Source organism: Callospermophilus lateralis, chromosome 5, assembly GCF_048772815.1.
Source record: "Callospermophilus lateralis isolate mCalLat2 chromosome 5, mCalLat2.hap1, whole genome shotgun sequence".
Classification (NCBI taxonomy): domain Eukaryota; kingdom Metazoa; phylum Chordata; class Mammalia; order Rodentia; family Sciuridae; genus Callospermophilus; species Callospermophilus lateralis.
The window spans coordinates 71,282,509-71,289,718 of NC_135309.1; the positions used below are offsets into that span (position 1 = coordinate 71,282,509).

The window sequence follows — 7,210 nt, forward strand, 5'->3', positions numbered from 1 at the left end:
TATTTAGAATCTAGTTTTGAATAAAGAATTGGATAAAAAGAGTCTTTTAATAAGTTTTACCTTTAGACTCCATGAAAATAACTGACTTTAGTGACTTTGGTTTTGTGGGTGTGGTTAGTCTTTTCCAATGAGCTTTTCCCTCATGCCCAACCTGGGACTGTGTTAAACACTTTACATGCATTGTCTCATTTAAAAAATGCTTAGGACCCCCACATCTTAGGTAATTTTGTCTTCCTATTATACAAAAGAGGAAATTGAGGCCCTAAGGATGAAGTTATTTGACCAGTGTCACAAAATGGTGGACCAGGGTTAGGACCCATGACTCATCAGTCTGACTCTCTCCAGTAGTCTATAAGACAATTAAGAAGTTACAATTTGCTATAACAAATACAGACAACACAAAATAGTTCTGGCCTAAGAGTTACAAGGGAAGGTCCTGAAGAAGTTAGTATTAGAGTTTAGGACATAATGTGAATATAGTGAGGCAGAGGAAGAGACCCAGCTCTATCTCCTGTTCTCAGATGATGGCGCCTAGGTCTAGGAGAGGGTGGAGTGTGTGACCTAGACCAAGGTTCAGACATAGGCCATTAAGTGGACATCAGCTTTCCACCATCAGAGGTTGTGCGGGGACTTTGCTGAGCTCCTCCCACCTTCCCAGTGGGCACAGCCTCCTTTCTGAGAGCCACCATGCACAAGCACTCCTGAATCAAGCCCTTGACATATGGAGGAGCAACAGTATGGAGAGGAAGCCCTGGCCCAGTTTCTAGGGAGGACTGGATGGTGGTGAGCCCCACCTAGTACCAAAGTGTTGCTGAATTCTTGCTGATCAACTATAATTGTTTATTTGCTCATCATTTAGATCTTAAAAGTCTACATTCATGTGGGATTCTAAAAAGTTGGTTGTTTTTAAATGGAGACTTTATCCTAAAAAAAAAAAAAAAAAAAAACAGAAAACTTGGGAGCTATCTATACTACAAGTGCAATTGTAAATAACAGAGTGCTACCATGCCCTACTTAGAGCTCTGCTCTAAGTGCTGTGTATTGACTAAGCTAAATCTTACAGCAATCCCATAACAGAGTTACCATCATCATCATCATCATCACTATCATCACCATCCCTAATTTAAAGCTAAGGAAAGTAATCATGGAGAAGTTAACCAGTCTGTCCTTGTCACACAGATGGTCAATTACAGATCCAAGCTGTGAACCCAGGCAATTGGAGTACTGAGCCCACATCATTAACTCCAATGCTATGCTTGAACCAAGCCAATGCTTTCTCAAGGAAAGTGGTCAGTTGGGTCTGTAAGGAGAAATAGCCAAATCACTGTGTGACCAGCGTCCCTGGTCAGTGCAGCCCAAACATAACACAGGTCATCCCAGGGTTCTATAAAGACAGACTCTTACAAAGGCTTGAGGTTGCTGACAGTAGAAGATGTCTTCTGTGCTCTGATGCAAGGTAAAATTTGATTTACAATAATAGGCACAGAATGATCATGTTTATACTTGCAACCTGGCATTTTATTATTATTCCCCTGAATAACAGTGAAAAGAGTTTTGTAACCCCAAGGTAACATGGCTCTGTGAGAAGGAAAGAGAGGTGAGATTTAGCAGCAGCTGCCATCATAAATCAGTGTGTGGCTGTTTCTCTCAGAGCTCCGGGCTCAACTCTTGACTGTCATAAACTTGTAAAGGGAAGCCCCGTGAGAATTTATGTAACGATGGGAAGACTCATTTTCCTTCCTGTAAGAGCCTTTCGGAAGCAAGGAGAGAATTAGGCTGATTAAATTCTATATGAAGAAAAGAAAACAAAACAAAAACCAGTGGTGTAGAGGAAGGGAAAATATGGGTCAACTTGAGCTACTTCTCTTGCCAACAAAACTGACCTTGTAAACAGAGAAGAACATGCTGAATTCCCCCAAATAAATGAGTGACTGGATGACCGAATGATTTAATGACTGAGTGTGATCCTGGCTTCCTCCGGGTGGTTCTTTCAGTGTGAGAACAGTTCGATCCTGGAGTGACCCAGAAATGCTGAGTACATAACAAGGCCAATCAACAGAGTCAGCTTCTGAATATTCATGAACAGATGATGCACCCAGTCAATATGTTTGATTTTTTTGTGTTTACTGATACATTTTCAAATTCACTGTGTAACCCAAAATTCTGAAGAAAAAAAAAGAGAGAGAGAGAGAGAGAGAGAGAAGAAAGAAAGAAAGAAATTTGTGTTAAGAGCATTGGTTATTTCTGAAAAGGGTTGTCAAATAAAAATACTTTTACCAAAAAAGTACTTGTTGTTTACCTGTAATTCAAATTTAACTAGGTGTCCTGAATATTTATTGGCCAAATCTGGCAACTTCTATCTGGGCCAATAACCTAAGTAGAAGAGAGAGCTGAGGTCAGTATCTGGGAGAAGTGCCTGCACCTGGGAGTCAAAAGAAAGGGAAACTAAAGGAGTCCAAGAAGTAGACAGAAGAATGTGCAGACATATGGAGACAGAACCAGGTAAGTGATGAGCTGTGACACGGCTGTCAGGGAGAGGTGGGGTCCAGGAGGAGGCTAGGAAAGGAAGCATCCAGCTTCCTTATAGAGCTATAGAATTGGTGTATTGGTCAACTTTCTGCCACTGTAACAAAATATGTGAGAAAATCAACTTAAAGGAAGAAAGATTTATTTTGGCTCATAGTTTCAGAGGCTTGGCTAGCTCCATTGTTTCTGGGTCAATGGTGAGGCAATATATCATGGCTGAAGGGTATGGTAGAACAAGGCTGTTCACACCACGGTGGCCAGGAAGGAGGTGGGTGGCGCCAGGGGCTCAGCACAAGATATGGTCCTCTCAAGGACCCACCCCTTCTTACAGTGCCGATCACCTTCCATAGTACATTCAAGTGTAAATCCATTCATGGATTAATCCACTGATGAGTTTAGAGCCCTCATGATCCAATCACCTTCCCAAATCCCCACCTCTGAACATTGTTGCATTGGGAACCAATCCTTCAACACATGAGTACTTGGAGGACATTTCAGATCCAAATCATAATAGTTGGCTTTAGAGTTTGGTCCTTACAAGTTTGCTGGTGCTTCTGAGAAATTCTAATCAAGGTTCTCAATGAGGTTGGACAGGAGATTGATTGCATGTCTGAATTGCCTGGAATGTATCAGAATAAAATCTGAGGATTGGGTAAGAACTCATGTGGTCCAATTTTGGAGTCATGTTATAGTTACCAAGGCACAAAATAAGTTTGGAAGATAACACCAATCTTTTCTTGCATTCTTGAAAATCAGGAAGGAGGTCTGTAGTTTGCAACAATTCATTCTAAAGCCCTTGCCTTCTCCAGTCAACGTTCTTCCCAGTCTCTTTTGTTCTCTAGTGTAGTCCTCTTTGTAATTTCCTCAACTTTCAGCAACCCCCCTCCTCCTATCTAGCTATAATTTTATTATAGAGACCAACTAAGCACTCTTTCCAGTAAAAAGATCTAACCAACTTCCCCAATCCTGCCCCAAATGATCTGAAAGATGAAGCATTTTAGAAGGAGGTTAAATTGGGCTGGAAATTATAGAATACTCTGGCAGATTGGGAGAGGGAGAAGTATGAATTTTCTTGTCCTATCCCTGGTATTTTGCAAAAAGAGAACTGCCACTCTTAAGACATAAGCCCTTTTCTTTTCTTGAATATTTCTATTGCTTGGCTAGTTTCTCCTTGGAAAATGCATACTTCTTTCTGCACTGGACCCAGAAAGAGGTGTAATTGTATGTGAGCAAACATCTATCATCTGTCCCAACAAAATCCACAAAGTGCTGTGACAGGAGCTGGTGACCAGCTGGTGACCCAGAACATCTAGCTGAGTCCCCTGTGTCAAGATTCCTGGCCCTGCCACACAGGATGGTGCATGCCTATAATCCCAGTGGCTTAGAAGGCTGAGGCAAGAGGACCACAAGTTTGAGGCCAACCTCAGCAATTTAGTGAGACTAGGTAAAAGCACCCACGATACAGCCTTGGCAATTTATTGAGACCCTGTCTCAAAATTTTAAAAATGAAATAAAATAATAAGTGATGTGGATGTGGCTCAGTGGTAAAGTGCCCCTGGGCTCAATCCCCAATACAAAAAAAAAAAAGAAAGATTCTTGGCTTTAACTTTAATAAGATCTTTCTGAAAAAGCAGGCTGACTTTGGACGGTACAGCCACCTACCGGACTAGAATGACCCCGAAGACAATGCTTCTTGGCTAAATCAGAGCTGCCTTGTATGGTGCAGTGGCAGCTGCTGGGCAGAGTCATGAATCTGTCCAGAAGACCCGATCCCTGAGAGTGGGCAGCCAGCCCAGCAGGACCTCAGCCTTCATAGCTGGCTCGTGAGGCCCCAAAGGGCAGAGTCCCACACTACTAGTCTGACCCCTTGAGGTTGCTCAAGACTCAAGAATTTTGAAAAGATCCTGTGAACTTCACCATTCCCACTCCACCCCTTGGCCCCTCCCTGTGACCAAGGGGTCACGTGTGAGCAGCTTCAAGTTGGTGGTGAGCAAGGCCTATGGAAACCAACCTCAATTCTGCCCTCTTTTTAAAAATATTTTGGACTTAAGGGAGGCTGTCCTTAGTTGTTTCAAATCTGAGACTGCTACTCCTGCCCCTTCAAACCTCTTTTCAAAACTCATGGAAATGAACCTTTTACAGACAAACTAGTGACAACTCCATTCAGCCAGACACAAGGAGAGAAAATGACTAAACAGGACCTCAATCCCAAAGGCCTATAAAAAGTCTGATGCCTTTTTGCTAGCTTTGGAATCTTTTACAATTTTTAAAAATTTATTTATTTAGCTTTGGAATCATAGTTTTATATTAGCATTATATCCTTAATGTGAATAGAACAGGCACATGGCAAGTTAAAAACCACATGCGAAATCCAAATCCAAACTTTTCTCATGACCATTTTCTTCTCTCTCTCTCTCTCTCTCTCTCTCTCTCACTCTCTCTCTCTCTCTTTTATACCTGGGATTGAACTCAAGGGCACTCTACCATTGAGCCATACCCCCCAGCCCTTTTTGTATTTTATTTAGAGACAAGGTCTCACTGAGTTGCTTAGCATCTAGCTCAGTTGCTGAGGCTGGCTTTGAACTCTCAATCCTCCTGCCTCAGCCTCCCAAGCTGCTGGGATTATAGGTATGTGCACCGTGCCAGGCTCTCTCATTACTTTTTTCTAAATCCAGTCAAGACAACACAACATGAACACACACACACATACAAATAAATATATGTTTATAATATCATAAATATATTTACATTACATATATACACAAAAAAACATATAATAAATATATATAAAACAATGTCTTTTCAAGAATATAAATGACACAGGTAAAATCCTGAACTTCGTTCATTCCCTCTGGGGCACTGGTCCACATCAGGATCTCCATTATGGATACTTATGTCATCTGTGTGCAGCTTCTTGCATGTGGTCTTTTGGGCAGCACAGGACTGGTCTTGGTGGCTGTCCCCTGTCTGTGCCTCTGGACTTTTCTCCCTGCCTTTGGCCACCAGATGGCATTCTGGAAACACTGTCACCACTGGAGTTTTCTGCATCCAAGTTCCCCTGCAGCATTCTCAGGAAGCCTCCCTCCCTCCTCGCTGCTTCCTTCCAACCCACTTCCCAAAGTGCGGTAGAAGCGGCTTTCCAGAAGGCAAAACTGCATGACCCTGATCAAGTTGCCCAACCCTGTGCTCAGCCTCTTCCACCTGACGGCTTGGTTGTGAGACTGGCATGAGAGGACATAGGTAAAGCACCCACAACCCAGCTTGGCATATTGCTGCTGTTCTCATTATCCTGCTTTGAGCCTTCCAGCAGCTCCCCATGGCCTATAGCACAAGTTTCAAATCTTTACCATGGGCCCTAAGTCTCCATCATCTGATGACCTGTGCCTGTATCCCCAGCTCCACCTTTCCCTCTCCTCTCTACCACATGGATCCTACTGCGGTACACAGGAGCCAGTTGGCCCCTTTGGGGGTCAGTTCCCTCTGCCTGCTCTGCCTCTCCCCTGCCCACCCACCTTTCTCTGGCCAACTTCTCCATGTCCACCAGGAGTCAGCAACCACTCTCCATGACCACCAGGCCCCGACCCAGAGCCATTGTACCAGCCTTCTTCCATTCCCCACCAACAGCACCTTAGACTATAAGCCCCTTGGGGGTTGCTTACCTTGCTCACTGGCTGGCACACAATGGGATGAATGCAGGCCAGACAACAAGGCCATTCAGTGGTCTCATTGTCAGTAGATGACCCACTGTGTCCCTGATCTCTGAAGGGCCACTTGACTCCCCTTTAGTGCCGGCAGCTTGCCCAGGCCAAACTGAGAGAGACTTGGGAAACAGGATTCCTGGCCAAGGAAACAAGGAAAAAAGTGAAAGGGCAAATGTAAGGCTACCTTCACCATTTGCATAGGGGCATAAAACCTGGGAGATGACAAAAGGTAAAGTCATAGTCCACTGTGTGCTGTGTGCCAAACCCTGTGCTGAGCTCTTCATGTGTATGGTCTCCTTAATCCTTACCATCAACTCACGAGATGGGTGACAGTCACACTCTCAGAGAAGGAAATGAACCAAGGCTCTGAGAGGTCACCTATGCAATGTCTCAGAGCTTACAAGGGCCTGTCAGTCCCTGTCATGCCAAAGGATTCAGGACCCCTGCTATGATGAATGAGTTTTAGTGAGATGATGGGGAAGACTTCAGGAGTGGATACAGAATGAAAAGAAAGAAAAACCAGGGAAAGGGAGGGAGTGCAGATGGCTGTCCCTCAGCCACCCAGTCCTGACAGCCATGGGCCTCCATGCTGACAAACCAACAAGCCCTGGCTTCTATCACTGTTGAAATGGGGCATCTCTGGCTCCAAGGACTTAGTTGCAAACATCTATAGTGGGCACTGGCCTTAAGTCACATCACCTCAAATGCTTTACAAACCCCTGGAATCAATCTTGAGGTAGGGTGTAAGGCTAGGAGAATTTTAGGGACAACCTATTGAGTGAGAAGTTAACAAGCCCATACCAAGGGCCACCCAAGCAAACTGCTCACTTCTTTCTTCTTGTGCCTCACCTCTTGAGGTGAATGGGAGAGAGGACACCTCTTAACATGTCTAGAGGCCATTGGGGGCAGCAATGGAGTTGTTGTTTATGGGACTTTGTCATAAACAACAGAAAGGGGGAGAGAAGAATAGGAGGAAGGGAGGG

General features: G+C 44.1%; 1 protein-coding gene across 2 annotated transcripts in view; it reads right to left on the reverse strand.

Moving 5' to 3' along the window:
* Nucleotides 1-5,340: 5,340 nt before the first annotated feature.
* Dele1 (DAP3 binding cell death enhancer 1) overlaps nucleotides 5,341-7,210 on the reverse strand; it is a 33,101-nt gene continuing 31,231 nt past the window's right edge. The window contains exons 13-14 of one of the 2 annotated variants that reach the window (XR_013091435.2): nucleotides 6,186-6,363; nucleotides 5,343-5,519 (exon numbers count right to left, since the gene is read on the reverse strand). The gene's annotated coding sequence lies outside the window, so the exon portion shown is untranslated. Of the gene's footprint in view, nucleotides 6,364-7,210 lie in introns of both variants that reach the window. The other variant, XM_076856808.2, reaches the window with a different exon arrangement.